The sequence below is a fragment of the Stigmatopora argus genome, unplaced genomic scaffold, assembly GCF_051989625.1.
Source record: "Stigmatopora argus isolate UIUO_Sarg unplaced genomic scaffold, RoL_Sarg_1.0 HiC_scaffold_40, whole genome shotgun sequence".
Lineage (NCBI taxonomy): Eukaryota > Metazoa > Chordata > Actinopteri > Syngnathiformes > Syngnathidae > Stigmatopora > Stigmatopora argus.
Window position 1 is genome coordinate 383,673 of NW_027520054.1, and position 22,491 is coordinate 406,163.

The window sequence follows — 22,491 nt, forward strand, 5'->3', positions numbered from 1 at the left end:
GCTCAATTGGGCTGAGCCGTCCAGCGAGGGAGAGTCCGATGACAGCACCAAGTCATACCTGCGGAACAAAACGAAAGAGAAAAAGACTTGTTGGGGTGCACATTCCTTAGGAGATGAAACAAAAGGAGGAGAAGCTAGGGTACCTGGACTCGCTGGAACTCTGCTCGCTCCTACATTTCCCAAAAGCATTCATCAGTGCTTCAGGAAATGAGCCGAATTGAGCTTGAAGGCCATACCTCGCTTTGAAACTGCACACAAAAATCAAATCAAGGTGTTTTAAAATGACACACTGAATGGAATGGAATGGAATGCAATGCTGGTCAGACAGACCAGACAGACCTCGGGAAGTCCTCTTGGCAAACACAGCAGGAAAACCGGAAAGAATGATCCATGTCATCGTCTAATTTAACAATGAGATCCTTAAAGCAAAAAGAACAATGTTAATGAACATGTGGTCCAATGCAGGTGCTGTTGCCCCCCCGCCCGCATGAGCCAAAAGAGGATGAGACAGTTGAATCACGCATCACCTGGAGCAAAGTCACAAGGTCCCCCAGGTAATCTTCGTGGACTTGCTCGACCGGGGCCCGTGTGAGCGGCAATGACATTATGGTGACGATGGCAACCTCGTCGGTCGCCACCATGCTCAATTGGGCTGAGCCGTCCAGCGAGGGAGAGTCAGATGACAGCACCAAGTCATACCTGCGGAAGAAAACGAAAGAGAAAAAGGCTAGTTGGGGTGCACATTCCTTAGGAGATGAAACAAAAGGAGGAGAACCTAGGGTACCTGGACTTGCTGGAACTCTGTTCGCTCCCACATTTCCCAAAACACTTCATCAGCGCTTCAGGAAATGACCCGAGGTCACACATGTGTAGTTTATTGCAACACCAGAACAACCGGACATAACACAACACTCCACTCCACTCCACTCCTGGCTCGATTGGTTTGATGCAGAGCTGTGTTCAGAGAGGCTGGCTATCTTGCACTTTCAGCCATGTTTGATGAATTGGATCCGGAAGTGGTTTCGCAACTTGACTTTGAAATGAAGGTCTAAGCCAGTGGATTCGAATTCTAATGCTCGACGACATACCTCCTCCGCCCGTGTGCGCCAGTTTGGATTTTAGGTTATTGTTCCTCAAACAATGACCGGAGTTCCGTCTTCTGCCTGTTTTTCAGAGTAGCAAACTGGCGCTGCAACTTCGCCACCATCTTGTGAGCCTGAGAACGTCAGATGGCGTCATTTTTCCAGTCCATAGTAGGTCATCAATCAAGCAGGGTTCCCACATTCAGACAAATGACAACTAAAACCACTACTAACCCTCGACGTTTCGTTCGACGGTAACCGCAGGCAATCCTGGACCTGCTCCAAGCGGACGCCCACGGTCGACGTTAGCTGGTCATGTAGTTGCATGACCGTACGCTCCAGCACCGACTGGTGTTGTATTTTTTTTTGCCAAGCGGGTCTGCACCTATGACGTGGTCCCAACAGATGGTTTGTCAACAATCCACAAGATGGCATCAAGCAGGGTTCCCACATTCAGACAAATGACAACTAAAAACACTACTAACCCTCGACGTTTCGTTCGACGGTAACCGCAGGCAATCCTGCACCTGCTCCAAGCGGACGCCCACGGTCGACGTTAGCTGGTCATGTAGTTGCATGACCGTACGCTGCACCACCGACTGGTGCCGGATTGGCTCCTTCAAGCGGGTCTGCACCTATGACGTGGTCCCAACAGATGGTTTGTCAACAATCCACAAGATGGCATCAAGCAGGGTTCCCACATTCAGACAAATGACAACTAAAAACACTACTAACCCTCGACGTTTCGTTCGACGGTAACCGCAGGCAATCCTGCACCTGCTCCAAGCGGACGCCCACGGTCGACGTTAGCTGGTCATGTAGTTGCATGACCGTACGCTGCACCACCGACTGGTGCCGGATTGGCTCCTTCAAGCGGGTCTGCACCTATGACGTGGTCCCAACAGATGGTTTGTCAACAATCCACAAGATGGCATCAAGCAGGGTTCCCACATTCAGACAAATGACAACTAAAAACACTACTAACCCTCGACGTTTCGTTCGACGGTAACCGCAGGCAATCCTGCACCTGCTCCAAGCGGACGCCCACGGTCGACGTTAGCTGGTCATGTAGTTGCATGACCGTACGCTCCAGCACCGACTGGTGTTGTATTTTTTTTGCCAAGCGGGTCTGCACCTATGACGTGGTCCCAACAGATGGTTTGTCAACAATCCACAAGATGGCATCAAGCAGGGTTCCCACATTCAGACAAATGACAACTAAAAACACTACTAACCCTCGACGTTTCGTTCGACGGTAACCGCAGGCAATCCTGCACCTGCTCCAAGCGGACGCCCACGGTCGACGTTAGCTGGTCATGTAGTTGCATGACCGTACGCTGCACCACCGACTGGTGCCGGATTGGCTCCTTCAAGCGGGTCTGCACCTATGACGTGGTCCCAACAGATGGTTTGTCAACAATCCACAAGATGGCATCAAGCAGGGTTCCCACATTCAGACAAATGACAACTAAAAACACTACTAACCCTCGACGTTTCGTTCGACGGTAACCGCAGGCAATCCTGCACCAGCTCCAAGCGGACGCCCACGGTCGACGTTAGCTGGTCATGTAGTTGCATGACCGTACGCTGCACCACCGACTGGTGCCGGATTGGCTCCTTCAAGCGGGTCTGCACCTATGACGTGGTCCCAACAGATGGTTTGTCAACAATCCACAAGATGGCATCAAGCAGGGTTCCCACATTCAGACAAATGACAACTAAAAACACTACTAACCCTCGACGTTTCGTTCGACGGTAACCGCAGGCAATCCTGCACCTGCTCCAAGCGGACGCCCACGGTCGACGTTAGCTGGTCATGTAGTTGCATGACCGTACGCTGCACCACCGACTGGTGCCGGATTGGCTCCTTCAAGCGGGTCTGCACCTATGACGTGGTCCCAACAGATGGTTTGTCAACAATCCACAAGATGGCATCAAGCAGGGTTCCCACATTCAGACAAATGACAACTAAAAACACTACTAACCCTCGACGTTTCGTTCGACGGTAACCGCAGGCAATCCTGCACCTGCTCCAAGCGGACGCCCACGGTCGACGTTAGCTGGTCATGTAGTTGCATGACCGTACGCTGCACCACCGACTGGTGCCGGATTGGCTCCTTCAAGCGGGTCTGCACCTATGACGTGGTCCCAACAGATGGTTTGTCAACAATCCACAAGATGGCATCAAGCAGGGTTCCCACATTCAGACAAATGACAACTAAAAACACTACTAACCCTCGACGTTTCGTTCGACGGTAACCGCAGGCAATCCTGCACCTGCTCTAAGCGGACGCCCACGGTCGACGTTAGCTGGTGATGTCGCGTGACCGTACGCTCCACCACCGACTGGTCCGAATTCACTGCTCCAAGCGGGTCTGCACCTATGACGTGGTCCCAACAGAAGGTTTGTCAGCAATCCACAAGATGGCATCGAGCAGGGCCTTACCACAGCCGAGTGCTCAAATTTAGTCCGCAGCTCGTCGCAATGACGGACGGCTCGCTAATGACCAATAGGACATTTGACTCATTCATTTTGTTGTAGCTGTTTCATTTGGATATAGTATTACCACTGTAGGAGTAAAACTATGGTTGTTAACTCGATGACAATGAACAAAAGGTCTACTGTCTGAGTTTGTTCGACGGGACCAGACGGAGTTAAGGAATTAGGGATAGGTGCTAAAACTGCACGTCTAAGACTAGCGATAGCCAACTGGTTTGACTTCTCGATTTCCAGCGCAGACGCGCCAACTCTTCGGTCTTCTCAGAAAGCCTCTAATGGCACATTAGGACATGGACTAGAAACAAAATCTGTTGGAGTAATCATTATTATAAATGTGTTTGCAATGAATATAAAGACTTATAATATACATGCTTACTATATTAATCAATATATTTGCTTATTAGGAGTAGTAATGCTCATCCTAAATGTGTAACTACATTAAACAATATATATATATATATATGTGTTGATCGCTTTTATGTTAGAGTTAGAATTAATGTGCTTTCAACGAAGACAAACGCTTACTCCAAGGTCGCTCTCCAGGACAGCTGGCTCCAGGCGAGAGATACAAGTTTGCTAGGACATAAACAATACATTGAGTCGTTGCTCCAAGGACTGATTACTGGAAGCTACGCCTCAACCCTTTCCCCACATGCAAGTTCGCAATGAAGATCTGTGAAGGACGTGTGATGACAAGTAGGCTTTTTGTGTTGTGGTAATGACGACATGGCCTATGTCCGATTATTATTATTATTAATTGTTGTTGGTTCAGCGGATGGCTATCAAGCATATTGTTTTAATTTGTGATGCTAGGTTGACGCTAGGTTTGCTTGATTCTGGAATTGTTTTGTTTCTTGCTTACGCAATTGGATCGAGTCGACAACCTTGTAATTGTTTTGATTTGAGGCCTTAAATGGGCAGGACATAATGCCGCTCGCCAGAATAATCTTGACCGGACGAGCGGGAGGATGTATTCTCTTCTTGCAAGAATTAAATGGTGATGTGACTACAGATGCCTTTTTTATTGAAAGCTGAATTGGAAATACCTAAGGATAAACGTACAATTGGATGAACCTAACAAAATCTCATCCTCATCCTCATCCTCATCCTCTGGGCAATGTTAAAGGTTCATTCCAATTTGGTATCTTGACAGTGGACATAAACACCCACCTGTTCTAAATCCTCTTTTGTCTTGTCCAATTGCAGCTCCAGGCTATCATTGTGTGCCTGCACGCATCACCTGGAGCAAAGTCACAAGGTCCACCACGTATTCTTTGACTTGCTCGACCGGGCGGGGCCCGTGTGAGCGTCAAAGACAATTTGGTGAAGCTGCCCAACTCGTCGCTCTCCACTAGGCTCAATTCGGCTGAGCGGTCCAACGACAGCACCAAGTCATGCCTGCGGAAGAAAACAAAAGAGAAAAAGACTTGTTGGGGTGCACATTCCTTAGGAGGAGATGACACAAAAGGAGGAGAAGCTAGGGTACCTGGACTCGCTGGAACTCTGCTCGCTCCCACATTTCCCAAAACACTTCATCAGCCATTCTTGAAGTGACCCGAATCCCATAAGAAGGCCATGTCTCTCTCTCAAACTGCACACAAAAATCAAATAAATGTGTTTTAAAACGACACACGGAATGGAATGGAATGGAATGCAATGCAATGCTGGTCAATTCTTCCCAGACAGACCTTTGGAAGTTGTTGGAATTATTTTATACAAGTTATCCTGATTCTGGTATGACTGTCGAAATGTTAGTTAATAGAATGAGAGTGTCTTGGGCCCTGGAAAGTTTCACCTTATTCAACAAAGAGGAACTACCCAGGGGGGCCGACGCCTGTCTGTTCGAGCCATTGTGTGAGAGTTGCAGGAGACTGTAAAGATGTTATCTCGAAGGGGCATATGGTCATGATCAAAGAACCTTTTGTTACTGGGAGAGAACTATCTCTCCTGTGATCAGCTTGAAACTTCCTGTAACTTGGACACTCCCAAAACACAATAAGAGAATAGGCAAGGGGAGATTTTCTTCAGAGTGTTTTGGAGGGCTGTGACAGTGACAGTCTCTGAACCTCTCATTTTTTGAATAAAGTTAACTCAAATTCTCTGTGATTTCCTTCTTTTCAGGTTGGTGAAACAAATGTCTGGTGTTTGAACCCAACATTTAATTGGTCCTTCGAGCCGGATTCCAAGATACCGGACGATCCCAGCGGGTGAGCAAGATCCAGAAAAGTCTGTGGCCACAGCATAAAGATCCTTTTCCAGGACTGTTTCTTCCTTACGGGCTGGGGTCCAAAGGTTGAAGGGATACCGAGGACGCAGAGAATCGTGAGTAAATTTTATTTAAAAAAGGAATGAATGAGAAAAAAGGAATGAATGAAGGCGTAACAGACCCCTTTAGTTGGAAAAGACTAATTAAACTCTGTAAGTAAAATTAAATCCGCAGGCGTAACAGACACCCTTAGTTGCAAAAGACTAATTAAACTCTGTAAAGGATATCGGAGTCCAAGTTGTATTGAACAAACAATAACCAGAAATTCGTGGCGTAACAGACACCCTTAGTTGCAAAAGACTAATTAAACTCTGTAAAGGTTTGCGGAGCCTTGGTTGCGAATTAAAAGGAGTGAACGTGCAAAAAGTGTGTTTGGAAATACATTTTACCATTTGGTGATTTGTATCTCATATCAAACAACAGGAGACAAATGTCGACCTTTAGTGGATGTATGTAGACATGAAACTCCGCCTGAAAAGGTTGAAGTGAGTCTACCACTAAAGGAATTTATCGACATCCTGTTGTCTAAACCCAGTGTTAGTGCACTATAGGTGCAAAGACCCACTGGGACTAAATTTTATTCAAAAATGGGTAAAGTACAAAGTAAAACAAGTAAAAAAGAGGAATTCCTCTCGGAACTTGCGTCTAAAGACTGGAAGATAGTTCATAGAGAGGATCCCGACGCGGTGGAATCCTTGCGTTATTGGGTAAAAAAATATGGGTTCACCGGTAGACTAATAATAAAAGATATCCGTGAACTACAACAAAAAAATCGAAAAATCGTGTAACAAAAAACGAAGTAAAATGCAAAAACAAGGTTATGATCAAACCAAAGCGTGGTTGCGAATAGCAGGGCAAATAGAAGAGGTTGAGAAAGTAGCTAAACAAAAAAGAGAAGAGATAACTATATTAGGCCTGTTAAAAAACAGTGGTCCCTCTTCAGCTCTCCTCGTGCGAGGCTCCACACGCAAGCGGGGAGCACGACGACGAGGGGGGGGAAAGGGGGCCTGCTGGTCGTGCGGCAAAGAGGGCCACATAGCCAGGGAATGCGGGGGCAACCCTCCCCGCGCACAGCGACGACATGATAGCGCACGACTAAAACAGGAGGTAGCAAAACAAATGGTTAACAAAAGTAAGGGGAATAGATAGATAAAAAAGGTGGTGAAGCCCCCCCTTCACAGATGCGGACCCCCCTTAAGCTAAGCACACTCTTTGCAAACAAAAGGAGAGAGGGGGGGGTGGGGGAGAAGCCCATCCAGTTTACTGCTCCCTTCACACCAAAGACAAAGGGCAGGAAAGACTACCACAAGAGAGACAGAGATAGTTGATAGTGTTATGATATATTAGTGAAAAATTATGGGTCTTTTATTAAACACTAAAATTTATATTAGGAAATGCCTAGTGAAAGGTTATTTTCCCTAAATTGTAATTGAGGTAATAGTGAGCACAGAAAATGGCTCTTATTTTAAATAAAACTGCCTTCTTAGAGCGGATAGGAATTCAGCCAGAGCTTTAACTATTTGTTTTAGAAATATGAGAGTGATTTGCGATTTAGACTTAAGTATTAAGAATCATCCAAATTATTAATGATATCAAACATGAAAACAATGCAGAAATGGCATTTATCCAAATTATTAGGTAAATTTAGATAAAATAATTGATTTAGGATAGGCATGATTTCCCTAGGACGGAAGAGGCATGAAATGTTTTTCGGTGCACAGGAAAACATTCCTTGTTTTGCCCGGCACAGGTGGAATATGCTTTAGCGTGGTTCATATTAATGACGATTAGAATATTAATTGCATTAGCATCAAACAGTTGATGTCAACCAAACAACATTAACCTATTTCTTTTGAGAATGATTAGGCTGATAGCACAGCAAAAAGGTGGTTAGCTGCCAAGAAGCCCCAGACTGGGGATGGCTCTTAACCAGTGATGAAAAATTGCAGACCACTGATTTTTGAAAATTAGTGTGAACATGAATGATTGTTTGTTTGTCTTTTGTGTTTCTAATTGGCCGACCATCAAGATATAATCAATCAGATATCAAGGTGGAAAATGATTTAGAAATTTGAAATCAAATTTTGATGAAAATTATGGAAAATTGTTTAGTTCAATGAAATTTTAATGGTAAAAGCAGCAGTACTCCAAACGTGAAATTTGAAGTGGAGAAACAAATCTGCTATGCAAAATTTAGGAGCACTGAAAAGACAGTGCTTGATACCAAATTCCAAAGTACTATTGATTTATTGTGATAATGGCATCCAAATTGTGTTAACAGAATAATTGACTGAATTGACAAAAGTTTCCATATTTCGTTCCGAAGAAAAAAAAAAAAAAATGGAAATCTAATTTAGTGGAATATACCAAACGCCATTATTAACTACACGATTGGAATTGGAGGATGAGGCTAATCATATGTCTGCATAAAAGAAAAAACTTTAAAAGAAACGCATTAATTTTGGGTTGGCAGAGGGAGATTGCATTTCTCAACAGGAAACATGATGAGCAACCCGGGATGAGAGTGCAAATGTTCCTGACCAATCCAGCAGACATGAAAATAGCGGATCCATTTTGTGCTCTGTAAGAAGGTTCTCTCAGTTGAAACGTATGAGGAGGCAGGTAAGATAAATTTTTGACGTAATCAGACAAAATGGCAAGCACTCCAATATTGATTGGAAAGATTATTGCTCGGGGAGCAATGCTGTAAGCCATGAGGAACTTTTTATATTGGTTTTATTGTCTCCATATAAAAAAAAGCGTTTCAATTGAGACTACACCTTCTTACAGATAGTTAAAGTAAACAATTGTGACTAGATCTTCTTACATATTTTTAAAGTAAACAATTAGAGAGAAAAGAGAAACTACAATGGATAGAAATGTAACTAGAATTTAATTTTATGCCTGACTATTGAAAAATATTGATTGAGAAAGTTTCATAGGAGATGATTGGCAAACTCCGAAGACAATGGAATGTTACATTTGATAATAAGACTACTAGTTTGGGATATTTTGAATTAAGAAAACACTGAGGTTAATATGCAACGCAATACACATTGTTAGATGAATTTGGGACTTGATTAGTATGCATTTTAAAAGTAATGGGCTTTGATTGCTCTAAAAGATACAATTATGTTAAAAATATTGACCCTGACAAACAAGGGGTGGTTACATTTTACTGGGTTCAATTCTATTTAGAATTATAAATGTGTGCATTTTGTTTCTGAATATTAATTGATGTGAATCTAAACTGTTACAGAGAACGGGAAAGCTGTTTTCCTGGGGAGAAAGCAGCCTGGTTTGCTTTTTGTATTTTTCCTATTCTTAGTATGATTAGTTAATTTGTGTAATTGTAGGAAAGAGGAAAAAACAAATATGGGTTTTGATCTTAACAAGGAAGCAGTGTTCAAAATAGAATATCAGCTAGCATGTTTAATTTTGATTGATAAGGTATTTAAATTTTCACAAACATAATGATGGATGTTAAGCACGTGTTGAAGACAACGACAGAACACAGCAGCTAAAGCAGCAGCGCAAACACTTACTGCACAGCATACACAACAACAAAACTGAGCCGATCTCAAGAACAGTCAGCAGACGAACTGTACAAAGCTAAAGGCCTACCGTACCTACCAAAAATGTATTCCATAATTGAGCCATAAATGTCTCAACAGGGGGGAGGTATGGTGAAGAGGTATAAATACCTATTTTAAAATTTTTGTAGGAACTGTTTAATTTGTTATTTTATTGATCTGTAAAGAACATGGGATCTCCAGAATCATCTGGAGTGACAATGGAGCTCATTTTTCAAACAGCATAGTGCAAAACATGGCAAAACAACTGGTAGAACTAGCTTGAGATTAACACTTTTTGAGATAGTTATTGGAAGACCATTTCAACTTCCTTTATGGGAAGATGAAGGAGAGAAACTTATCCAAAGAACATGTAAGGTGCCGTGATCTTTTTGTCTATCTTGCAGGAGGTGGTGTAGCCAGGTGACTGGATCCTGATCCGAGTCATAAAAATGAAGTCCTGGTTCTCTCCACGATGGGAAGACCCATTCGTGGCCCAACTCACCAACCTCCACAGCAGCAAAGATCACTGAAAAGTCAAAGTCGATTCAGGTCAAGAGTTCGAGACAGGTGACTCTGAGTGGACTAAGTCGGACGGTGTCAAAACCCTTGTCCGTGAAGAAACTCATCTGACGTCTACTCACCAGCCACGAGCACCCCTCACTTAACCCTGACCTCCCATAGACTTTGCACCTCTATACAGAAGCCACAGTGAAAGCTGTTGTCATCCACATCACAGTGACTGGACTGTCAGTGACAGCCTGGGCGTATCTGAACGCCCCGCCCACAGAGACTCGAGTTGGAAAACAAGTGCAGGAAACGTCTTGCCTCACCACTGGAATGGCAGAGCCAAGCGGTCCGCTCCTGGATGGGGAGACGGGGACCCAACCTACATCAACAACATCGGGGTTCCCTGCAGCATACCAGATGAGTATAAACTCGCTGACCAAATTGCACGACTCCAGAACAGGACGGAGGAAGGGTTTGCAGCCATCCATGAACAGTTGTCGGTGACCTCCTGATGGCGTTCCAGAACAGAATTGCTGTTGACATGCTCCTGGCAGAGAAAGGTGGCGTGTGCTCCATCTTTGGCGACCAATGCTGCACGTTCATCCCTAACAACACAGCAGCTGACGGGAGTTTAACCAAGGCCCTGGAGGGCCTTCGATCCCTCAACAGCAAGATGAAAGAACATTCTGGAGTCGACACCTCAATGTGGGGCGAATTTGGTAGCATGTTTGGCAGATACAAACAGTTGGTTGTATCAGTTTTAATGTCAATCGCTGTTTATGCTGCCATTCTCACAACTTGTGGCTGTTGTTGCATTCCCTGTATTCGTGCGTTATGTGAAAGGTTAATAACAAATGCTATACAACCAGTCAAATCAGAAATGTATGCCTTATTGACATCTGGAGGCGAACCACGGGATGACGACGACGCCGACGCATCTGGGGATGAGGAGGAAATGCAGTTCATAGGACTGCCTGACATGTTCCCAGATGCTAAACACTATGCCTTGTTGACTTTTGAGTGTAATGTTTTTCTGTTATTTTTGTGATCCTGTAATGTGAAAATCTGAAAAGAAGAGGTTATGGGTGATGATATTTTATAACAGAATCTGGATAAACAGGAGGGTTATGTTGGAATTATTTTATATAAGTTATCCTGATTCTGGTATGACTGTCGAAATGTTAGTTAATAGAATGAGAGTGTCTTGGGCCCTGGAAAGTTTCACCTTATTCAACAAAGAGGAACTACCCAGGGGGGCCGACGCCTGTCTGTTCGAGCCATTGTGTGAGAGTTGCAGGAGACTGTAAAGATGTTATCTCGAAGGGGCATATGGTCATGATCAAAGAACCTTTTGTTACTGGGAGAGAACTATCTCTCCTGTGATCAGCTTGAAACTTCCTGTAACTTGGACACTCCCAAAACACAATAAGAGAATAGGCAAGGGGAGATTTTCTTCAGAGTGTTTTGGAGGGCTGTGACAGTGACAGTCTCTGAACCTCTCATTTTTTGAATAAAGTTAACTCAAATTCTCTGTGATTTCCTTCTTTTCAGGTTGGTGAAACAAATGTCTGGTGTTTGAACCCAACAGAAGTCCTCTTGGCAAAGAATGAGGGAAAACAGGAAAGAATGATCCGTGTCATCGGCTAATCTCACAACGAGATCCTTAAAGCAAAAAGAAAAGGTCAATCAATAGACACATTGCTTACAACTCCCATAAAGCCAACACACATTTTATGTCCAAGAAGAATTCTATTTTTATTTGCAAAATGTTTGAGTCATGATTACAAATAAATAATAATGATACAGTACATGGTATTTCCATATGTAACACAAATTTGGCAACAAGACATGGATGGTTTGAGGTTGCATGTATCTGTAATGTCTGTCACTCATTCATTCTCAACTTTGAAGACTTTTCTCATGACACTTATTTAACATGAAGAGAGTAAAGCACAGGATTTTTGATATATTTTTTTTAAAAAAAAATGTTGTACTTACGTGTTTTAGAGGAGTACTTGTGCTCGGCTGAAATGCAATGGTGAAGCGGAAAAGTCCTTTTCTGTAAGTATCAAAGACTGTTTTCAGGGTGGATACAGGAATAACTTCTCTCTACTCTCTATCTAAATAGATTGTTGGCTTAAAAATTCAATAGTGCTCTGCGATATAGAAAAGAATCTATTACAATATTATTCCTATTATACATGATATCAAGATGTCATATAGTGTAGTTATACATGTAGTATTTTGAAATTGGCATCGAATTGACCAGCCACAAATGTTAAATGTGTCAGTATTTTGTGTACTCTACTAATACCTTTCTTTGACTAGTGGTTTTGAATTTGAATCCATAAATGAATGGAAAGTGAATGGAAAACATGTCTGCGTTTCACTTTGTTGTGTGAAATGTTTTGTTTGATGTTTGATTAAATCCCTATTCACCTAATGTTCAAATCTATCAATTGGCAATAACACATCCAATTTCAATAAGATTGTACTTACTTCGAAGTGTTACTTTCATGTGTTTCATGTTTGTAGACTAACTGCTTCTACACACATGAAAGTAAGACTTTCCCCAGGGACTATTTGAACGGTTACCGGCCGGCTAATAGCCACCGCCATTACTTAGACACAGAATTCTTAACGGTTAAATAGCCCCGACACAGAATTCTTAACGGCTAAATCGCCCCGGGGACTATTTGAACGGTTACCGGTTAATAGCCACCGCCATTACTAATAATCCAAAATCTAAAAGAGATGGACATTAATCACTTTTTAATTCTTTTTGTTTTGTTTTGTTTACGTAAGTGACGACTGAGTTTGTCAAACGGCTGACTGTCCTAAATTGACAGGTCAAAACTTGACTTTCTTTGCTAAAACAACAATAAGGAGCTCAACAAGTAGGCTTTATCCAATTACAGTGGTACCTCGTCATAAGACCGTTCGTCATACGGAATGCTCGTCTTACGGGGGAAATTTCGATCGAATAATTCGCCCGTGATGCGGTCAAAGTTTCGTGATGCGACCAAGCCAGGTTGCCATGGCATTTTTTTTGGCATATCTTTCGTGTATAACAATATTTACGAGCACCGGATGAGCTATTCAGACCAGGAAACGCACAACGCGCATGCGCGGTGAAAAGAGGGCTTTCTGGGTAATGAAGTATACTCGTGCTCGCAAAAGTATCCCCGGTAGCAACTCTATCATAGGCGCCGTTCGATGGGACGCGAACACAGATGCTACAAGCTAAAAAGGAGCCGCTAGCCAGCGCCCCTGTAGCTCCCATGAGAAATCCGACTCGGATCGCTGCCGCCTGTGCGACGAGGAAACAGAGTCGTCTGAACACTTATGGCTCCGCTGTCCGGCCTTAATGACCGAACGCTACCATCGCGGCTTGGGCAACTCCCTGGATGAACTTATCCGTGTTCCAGTGGCAGCCCTAGCGCTGCTGAGGGTAATCCTCAGGCGCCTGAGGTGAAAAAGAAGAAGAAGAAGAAGAAGAAGAAGATGAGCAGCGGGGCGATCGCTGATAAGACTGCTTGCTGCTCGTTGGCAAGTGGTCGTGCGTTCTCCGATTGTGAGGACATTTGTGTGCATCATTTTCGGAATATTTTGAAGGGAATAGTACGACAGCAAACAGCCCATCGATAGCGAACGTGAGGGTGGAGTGTTTGTTCTGTTTACGAGTGCGTTGTGTGGAGGAAAAAAAAAAAAACGAAGCCCCTCTCCCCTCTGCGAAATCCGGCCAATTTTAGTTAGATTAAACACTTTATTTCTATTAAACCACTCGTTATTTATTACTTTGTCAATATATGGCGAATTATAAGAAATAAAACATTTTTTTTCAATCCAATATCCTGTTTCTGGTGTTTTTTTCAGAGAGTTGGAACGAATTAAATTGTTTCCCATTCATTTCAATGGGAAACTTTACCTCGAGTTACGAGTAACTTGTCATACGAGCTCAGTCCCGGAACGGATTAAGCTCGTATCTCGAGGTACCACTGTACTATGAAGACCCGAATAATAGTAGGCACTGGAATAATAGTAGGGAGTGGAAAATTCCAAATGAATTAGTAATAATAGTAGGCACCGGAATAATAGTAGGCAGTGGAAAATTCCAAAAATAATGAATATTAGTAGGCACGAGATCATTAGTGTCTAAACAGATTCGATGCATAGAATTAAAGCTATGATGGAATATTTATTATAAAATCATAACAAGGACAATCATTATTATTTTAATCAACAGTTTACTAGTAGCATGAAACAAAATACCGGTAATATGTTTAAATTCCACAATTAACTACAAATTAAAGTCATGATGATCGATGACATAGGCTACTGTAAAGAAATAATCAACTGTCAAGTAACCCCATTGTACAGTTGGCTGAACAAATGTTTTCCTCTTTGGATCCCATTTCTTTTTTTAATTTAGCCTTCTCCTCAACCTCTTACAGCAGCTCTTTGTATTTTTTCTACCACATCGGCCAATTTCTCTTTCTCCTCTAAAGTGTACTTTTTATATTTTTTCTCCATGCTAATACTAATGCTAGCAAGACAACGGATAATCGTGTTGCAAAGTTGTATTACAGTTGCAAATAATTGCTGCAATGAATTGCGTATAACGTAACTCTCGTATATATTAGGCCTACCAATACATTGTAATGATGTATACGTATTGCAACTCTACCAGTGGCAATTGCACGTTCTTACTAGTACTAGTACGTTAGTAAAAACAGCACGTGTGCTTGACACGTAGAAAGTTAATGACATAGAACAATGTTGCTGCTGCACGGACTTAATTGAGGCAAAAATTAAGAATCGTAGGCACCCGAATAAGAATCGTAGGCATGCGAAAATTTGAGTTGAAAAAATAATCGTAGGCATACGATTATTCGGGTCTTCATAGTACGTACCTTTCGTTGCGGTCTTGACACCTAACGATGACTTCAAGAAGTTCACTAAAATGGTGGCCATGGGATAAGACAGGCTGCTGGTTAGAAGACATTGTGGGGAGCAACTAAGTACGTAGTTCAATCTCCACGGCAGCATTGAATGCCGGTGGAATGCCGGTTGATATTTGAACACATCTTCTTCGTGTATTTTCTTCTTCTTCTTCTTCTTCTTCTTCTTCTTCTTCTTCTTCTTCTTCTTCTTCTTCTTCTTGAAGTTGGAGGGGAGGTACGGCAGTTCATTCGCCGCCACCCAAGATGGCCCGAGGACGGCCATCTTGGTACAGATCGCCTGAGGGCGGCCATCTTGGTAGGGGCCACCTTCCCATCCATTTCAATGCATTGATGTTCAAACAGTGGCGGGCCGTCAGGGCCTTCAAGGCCTTCTCTGCTGGCCTAAGAAATATCTGAATCATATTCTATTTTGTCCATCAATACGTACTTATTATTCCAAATGGTCTGTTAGCTTCCTTTCATTTCTTTTCCCCCTGGTTGCACTGCTTCCAGATGTGTCTTTTCATATTGAAGCATTTAACCAATCACATTTCAGCCATGATTTGTTGCCAGATCAGATCTGCCTCAAAGCCTGCACAATCAGTTCTTGCGGGCTCTGCTGCATTCAACTAGACTGTTGCTTTTAACCAATCAGATTTCGAGTTGGCAACCCCACAATGATTTTTCATAGGCATTAGCATTTTGCTGGCTGGGACATGTCATTGCTTTCACAAACTATGATTGGCTAGTAGGCGGGCCAAAGCAGTACCGAGGCAGCCGAGATCGCAAACTCCACCCACTATGGCCTGGCCGACAGAAACAAAAACAAATTTCAGATCCGTGTCATCGGCTAATGTAACAAGGAGATCCTTAAAGCAAAAAGAAAAGGTCAATCAATAGACACATTGCTTACCACTCCCAGAAAGCCAACACACATTTTATGTCCAAGAAGAATTCTAATTTTATTTGCAAAATGTTTGAGTAATGATTAAAAATAAATAATAATGATACAGTACAGACGCTCCCCTACTTACGAACATTCGACTTACGAACAACGGTACATACGAACATGTCTGCAAATTGCGTTTATGTTGAAAAATGTTCGCAAGTTCGATTTTGTATTGCGCGCCTTTTTCCGAGTAGTGCTTCTTTCCGCCGCTAATACCGACGACGCCTGGCGCTGAGAGCGCTCGGCTCACCCAGCATCCACCTTCCTCTGCCCAGTTCGTTGCAGTGCGCAAGTTGCGCAAGTGCGTGACGTATCTCCAGTGCGCAAAGAACCTTTTTCATTTTTATCATGAAATATCTCGTGCAGCCATTATTCAATATGGTTGGTGAAAAGCGAAAGGCTTCTAGTGAAGGAGATGCAAGGAAGAGGCAAGCCATTTCATTTGAAACCAGTGGCAATAATTACGAAGCTTGATGCGCGTGAGAAAGTGGTGAGCGTTGCACGGGAATACAACTTGAATCGTTCCACCGACCGTCGGTACCATTTATAAACAGAAAGATGGAGCAGCAGGACCCAAATATGGAACGTTGCACAAAGTTTGCAAATCAATTGAATGATGCCATACAGTGCTACCGCATCATTTATGATGAAAAAAAGAAGAAAACGGTGCAATTGTCGTTAGATCGCTTCTTTCGGCCAGTTTCTAATACATAAATCTCTCTCTCTCTCTCTCTCTCTCTCTCTATACAGTAGTGTACATATTCTCTCCATTTTATTAAATGTTTTTTTTCAGTACAAACCAATGCGTGTTACTTATACAAGCCTTAAACATACAAATGCACTTATATTTACCTTCAATATACTTATATCGGCCTTAAAGATAAATGATAATACAAAATATAGCACTGAATCAACTTACCAACTAATTCAACTTATGAACAACCGCTCGGAACCTAACTCCTTCGTTTGTAAGTAGGGGAGCGTCTGTACATGCTATTTCCATGTGTAACACAAATTTGGCCACAAGACATGGATGGTTTAAATTGAGGTTGCAATGTCACTCATTCTCAACAATGAAGACTTTTCTCATGGCACTTTTATTTAACATGAAGACAGTAAAGCACAGGATTTTTGATAGATTTGAAAAAAAAATGCTGTACTCACGTGTTTTTGAGGATCACTTGTGCTCGGCTGAAGTCCCATGGTGATGCGGAGGTTTTTTTTTCTGCAAGTATAAAGGACTGTTTTCAGGGTTGATACAAGCAACTTCTGCAGACATGTAGTATTTTGAAATTGGCATCGAATTGACCAGCCACAAATGTTAAATGTGTCAGTATTTTGTTGTCTACTAATACCTTTGACTAGAATTAAACTAGACACAGAATTCTTAACGGTTAAATAGTCCAAGAAATTGAAAGGTTACCGGGTACATACCTGTCAACCTGGGCCAATTCCTCCCCGTATTAATGATTGGAATCCCCCGTATTAAGCAATAGAAAACCGTACAAATGCAACGCGGCACATATTTACTCACATAGGGTGCACGTGTGCAAGTGTTATGGTCGCGCCGCGTTGTCGTGACGCGACCGTGAATGTATTCGGACCCATAGCTGCTTAAATAACGAAACAGGAAATGATTTAATCATTTCCTGTTTCGTGTGAAAGGGGAATGCGTGTGCGCATATCATGCTTAAAGCATGACAATATTAGCAGTTGACGATGGCGTTTTCGTCTGCTACCAGTGACCGAGACGATCCGGATTAGAGCCGAAATGCGTCAAACGAGATCCGTTTTACAAAAAACGTACTTAAAAAAAATCCCGTACAAAAGTTGTTATACGGCGTACACAATTTGAAATGATCAAAAAACGTATAAAATAAGGGGAAAACGTATAAGTTGACAGGTATGCGGGGAATAGTCACCGCCATTACTTAGACACAGAATTCTTAACTTTAAAATAGCCCCGGGGACTAAATTGACAGGTCAAAACTTGACTATCTTTGCTAAAACAACAATAAGGACCTCAAAAAGTAGGCTTTTTCTCAGATTACCTGTCGTTGGAGCCTTCACACTTAACGGTGACTTCAAAAACTTCAGTCAGTCTCAAAGCCATGGCGATAGATAGCGTGACTTATCGCGAAGATTGCCGGGGAAATTTATACGCTTCCACTTCTTCTTCTTCTTCTTCTTCTTCTTCTTCTTCTTCTTCTTCTTCTTCTTCTTCTTCTTCTTCTTCTTCTTCTTCTTCTTCGTGTTTCTCTTCTTCGTCTCCTCCTAGCGGTTTTGTTGGGAGTTTGCAAACAACTTCACAATGTATCACTACGACTAACCAGAATGGATGATTGATCTTGCAATTTAGTCAAATGACATTGAAAAAGTAATACACAATAATACTATGTATTTATTTGTACCATAAAAAAGACAACAATTGAGAAAAGCATTGATGATAATCCGATTTTATTGTTATTACAACATTAATGATAATAATAATCATAAGAATCCAAATGACAAGAAAGACAAGGCACGACTAAAACACTACCTTGATAACGCTAAACCTGAAGAAAGTTTGGCTCTGATCCGGATAGTCTCGGTCGGTCACTGGTAGCAGACAAAAACATGATCGTCGATTGCTAATGGTGTCAGGCTTTGAGCCTGACATGCACCCGCGCGTCAGTCACTACTGCCCTTTTCACTATAGAAATATAGACAGTGTCAGTAAGCAATGTACATAGACAGTAGTCAAGGTGAATAATGTGGTTTTATTTGTGTGTTTTTTGTGTGTGTCGGTCTGTTGTGGTGTGGATCTTTCACTCTCACAGTGGAACATTTTTGCTCCGTGTCTAACTTTTCCGCCAGCCCTTATTTTGAAAATGTGCTGCAGTTTCACTCCAAGCCAGCTTGGATGTCCCGAGCAATGTGTTCATAAACATGTGTGTCAGGCCCCAGACGAGATTGGTGGCTGGTTGCGCCCGCCACCCAACCACAGGTCCTGCCTCTAATGCAGGGCTGTCAAAGTCATTTGGCATGGTGGGCCACATACGGCGGCCTAGGGAGATGTCAAGTGGGCCGGACCATTAAAATGATACCATGCTCTGCTATAAATAACCCAAATATCATGTCTTTCCTTTGTTTTGGTGTAAAGAAGCACAAGAACATTAGGAAAATATTGAAATGGAATGAACTATCCTTTCATGAAACACCTCATATTTCCTTAGATAAATGTGCAATTGACTTTTATCATTCACAAATAGGCATTGCAACGGATCCCACTGATTGTACAAAGGCACAAAACTTGAATTGGTACTGAAAAATATAGTCATGCACTTTAAGATTAAAAGAGACTTTTAATGAAAGGAATTTTTAAACCACTTACACATACGCATATAAAATCAAAATGTAATCTTTGCGTGCACCTTACAAACTAAGGAGAGTGATTTGAAATGTGTAATGAAGAAAGTTTCTGTCTCAGTGATGCAGCTTGTCTTCTACTCTGATGGAAAGAGTGCGCCCCTTAGCGGATAATCCGTGAATTGCAGGGAATTAAGAATATGAATCCCATGTCTTTGATGCATTTTTTTCCACTTTCAAATGATCCTGCGGGCCTGATCGAACCTCCTTGGGGGCCGGTTCCGGCCCGCGGGCCGTATGTTTGACACCCCTGCCTCTAATGACTCGAGGGCTGCCAGGTGTGAGTCATTAGCCAGTGAGGAGTATTTAAGGCCACCAAGAACAGGACCACACTGCGGGATCGTCTGATCTGCTCACAGTGAGGTACGTACCTGCTTGTATTTTCTCGCCTTCCTTCGTTGATTTAAGACCTCTTGTTTTGCTCCCAGGATTCCGACTACGCTCGGCCTCCACGACCACGGATACGCCTAACGACACGCCGACGCCATCCCGACGCCATCCCGACGCCATCCCCTATGGTGCCTGGCCTTTCACTTGGATCATTCTAATCAAGATTGGAGAAGCAGACTCCCACCCTCGCCTGCTTTGGGCTCTTCCACCCCCGATCATAACAGCACGATCCCGCGGGCGCAGGCCAGGCCCCCTCCGACCCAATTTGGCAACATCTTTGCCTTTGTCGGCCATCTTGTTTTTGGACTGGGCGTCGTTCTTCTTCCTGTGGGGCGCCGGGCTGAACAAGGACACGCGAGCGGTCTTCGCCACTTTGGTCTCTTGGGCGGGTGCAGGTGCCGTCTTCTTGCCCTTCTTCCTCTGCAGGTAGTCGTCGATGGACTCCAGCTTGTCAAAATGGGCGTTGTGGAGTTTTTGGAAGTTTGGAGTGACCGCTTTCAGAGCAGTCCCTTTGGAACAGCATACCCAAGCTATTGCGTACCTCTGTTCTAAGGTATCGAGCATGGCTGAGACCCCTGGATGACATACGAGCACTACTCAATTCTTTGCCTCATTCACCAAGTGCACAGCTAACCCCAGCCGCTCCCCTGGTAACACCGATATCGCCGCAACAGGGACCTAAGGCCCCCCTACGGTGGAGATCTCGGCGCATGCCGGCGCTTCCTGGTTCAATGGCAGTTGGTGTTTGAACAACCGAGCCTCACCCACACCTCGGACCGAGCCAAGATCGCTTACCTGATCGGCTGCCTTCGTGATGAGGCCCTAGCCTGGGCGAGCGCCGAATGGGAGAGGGGCTCCCGCATTTGTACCTCCTACGACTTATTGACCGCAGAGATGCGAAAGATCTTCGACCAGCCGGTGGGCGCTTAAGAGCTCTCAGACAAGGCGTCCGGAGCGTGGCAAAAGACTGGGTCGAATTCCGCATCTTAGCCGCCGAGAGTGCCTTTAATGACTCCGCCCTCCCTCCACGACGGCTGAATGTGGAGATGCGGGAGGAGCTGGCGATCCGAGAGGAACCAGGGTCCCTCGACGCGCTCGTGGAATTGGCCATCCGGATCGACAGCCAACTAGAAAGACAACGAGGGCAGCGGCAAGGTGACTCGCAGGTGGTCGCCATGCTTGGACTTCGGAGGAACGTGACCCCCGATCATAACAATGTGGTACAATGCAGGTGCTGTTGCCCGCCCGCCTGCATGAGCCAAAAGAGGATGAGACAGTTGAATCACGCATCACCTGGAGCAAAGTCACGAGGTCCCCCACGTATTTATTGACCTGCTCGACCGTGGCCCGTGTGAGCGTCAAAGATAATTTGGTGATGCAGAACAACTCGTCGGTCTCCACTATGCTCAATTGGGCTGAGCCGTCCAGCGAGGGAGAGTCGGACGAGAGCACCAAGTCATACCTGCGGAAGAAAACAAAAGAGAAAAAGACTTGTTGGGGTGCACATTCCTTAGGAGATGAAACAAAAGGAGGAGAACCTAGGGTACCTGGACTCGCTGGAACTCTGCGCGCTCCCACATTTCTCAAAATACTTGATCAGGGCTTCAGGAAATGACTCGAATTGAGCTTGAAGGCCATACCTCGCTTTGAAACTGCACACAAAAATCAAATCAAGGTGTTTTAAAATGACACACTGAATGGAATGGAATGGAATGCAATGCTGGTCAATTCTTCCCAGACAGACCTCGGGAGTCCTCTTGGCAAAGACAGCAGGAAAACATGAACGAATGATCCGTCACATCCACCAATGTCACAATGAGATCCTTTAACCAAAAAGAACAATGTTAATGAACATGTGGTACAATGCAGGTGCTGTTGCCCGCATGAGCCAAAAGAGGATGAGACAGTTGAATCACGCATCACCTGGAGCAAAGTCACAAAGTCCCCCACGTAATCTTCGTGGACTTGCTCGACCGGGGCCCGTGTGAGCGGCAATGACAATATGGTGACGATGGCAACCTCGTTGGTCATCATTAGGCTCAATTGGGCTGAGCCGTCCAGTGAGGGAGAGTCGGATGACAGCACCAAGTCATACCTGCGGAACAAAATGAAAGAGAAAAAGACTTGTTGGGGTGCACATTCCTTAGGAGATGAAACAAAAGGAGGAGAAGCTAGGGTACCTGGACTCGCTGGAACTCTGCTCGCTCCTACATTTCCCAAAAGCATTCATCAGTGCTTCAGGAAATGAGCCGAATTGAGCATGAAGGAGATACCTCGCTTTGAAACTGCACACAAAAATCAAATCAAGGTGTTTTAAAATGACACACTGAATGGAATGGAATGGAATGCAATGCTGGTCAATTCTTCCCAGACAGACCTCGGGAAGTCCTCTTGGCAAAGACGGCAGGAAAACATGAACGAATGATCCGTCACATCCACTAATGTCACAACGTGATCCTTTTAACCAAAAAGAACAATGTTGATAAACATGTGGTACAATGCAGATGCTGTTGCCCCCCGCCCGCATGAGCCAAAAGAGGATGAGACAGTTGAATCACGCATCACCTGGAGCAAAGTCACAAAGTCCCCCAGGTAATCTTCGTGGACTTGCTCGACCGGGGCCCGTGTGAGCGGCAAGGACATTATGGTGACGACGGCAACCTCGTCGGTCGCCACCATGCTCAATTGGGCTGAGCCGTCCAGCGAGGGAGAGTCCGATGACAGCACCAAGTCATACCTGCGGAACAAAACGAAAGAGAAAAAGACTTGTTGGGGTGCACATTCCTTAGGAGATGAAACAAAAGGAGGAGAAGCTAGGGTACCTGGACTCGCTGGAACTCTGCTCGCTCCTACATTTCCCAAAAGCATTCA

At 43.9% G+C, this 22,491-nt stretch overlaps 1 long non-coding RNA gene across 1 annotated transcript; it reads right to left on the reverse strand.

The window, feature by feature from the left end:
• Positions 1 to 588: 588 nt before the first annotated feature.
• LOC144070356 (uncharacterized) lies at positions 589 to 22,079 on the reverse strand. The gene is made up of 3 exons (XR_013299223.1): positions 21,998 to 22,079; positions 21,801 to 21,905; positions 589 to 699 (listed from the first exon to the last, which is right to left on the reverse strand). It is a non-coding gene; the product is annotated as an uncharacterized LOC144070356 (long non-coding RNA).
• Positions 22,080 to 22,491: the final 412 nt, after the last annotated feature.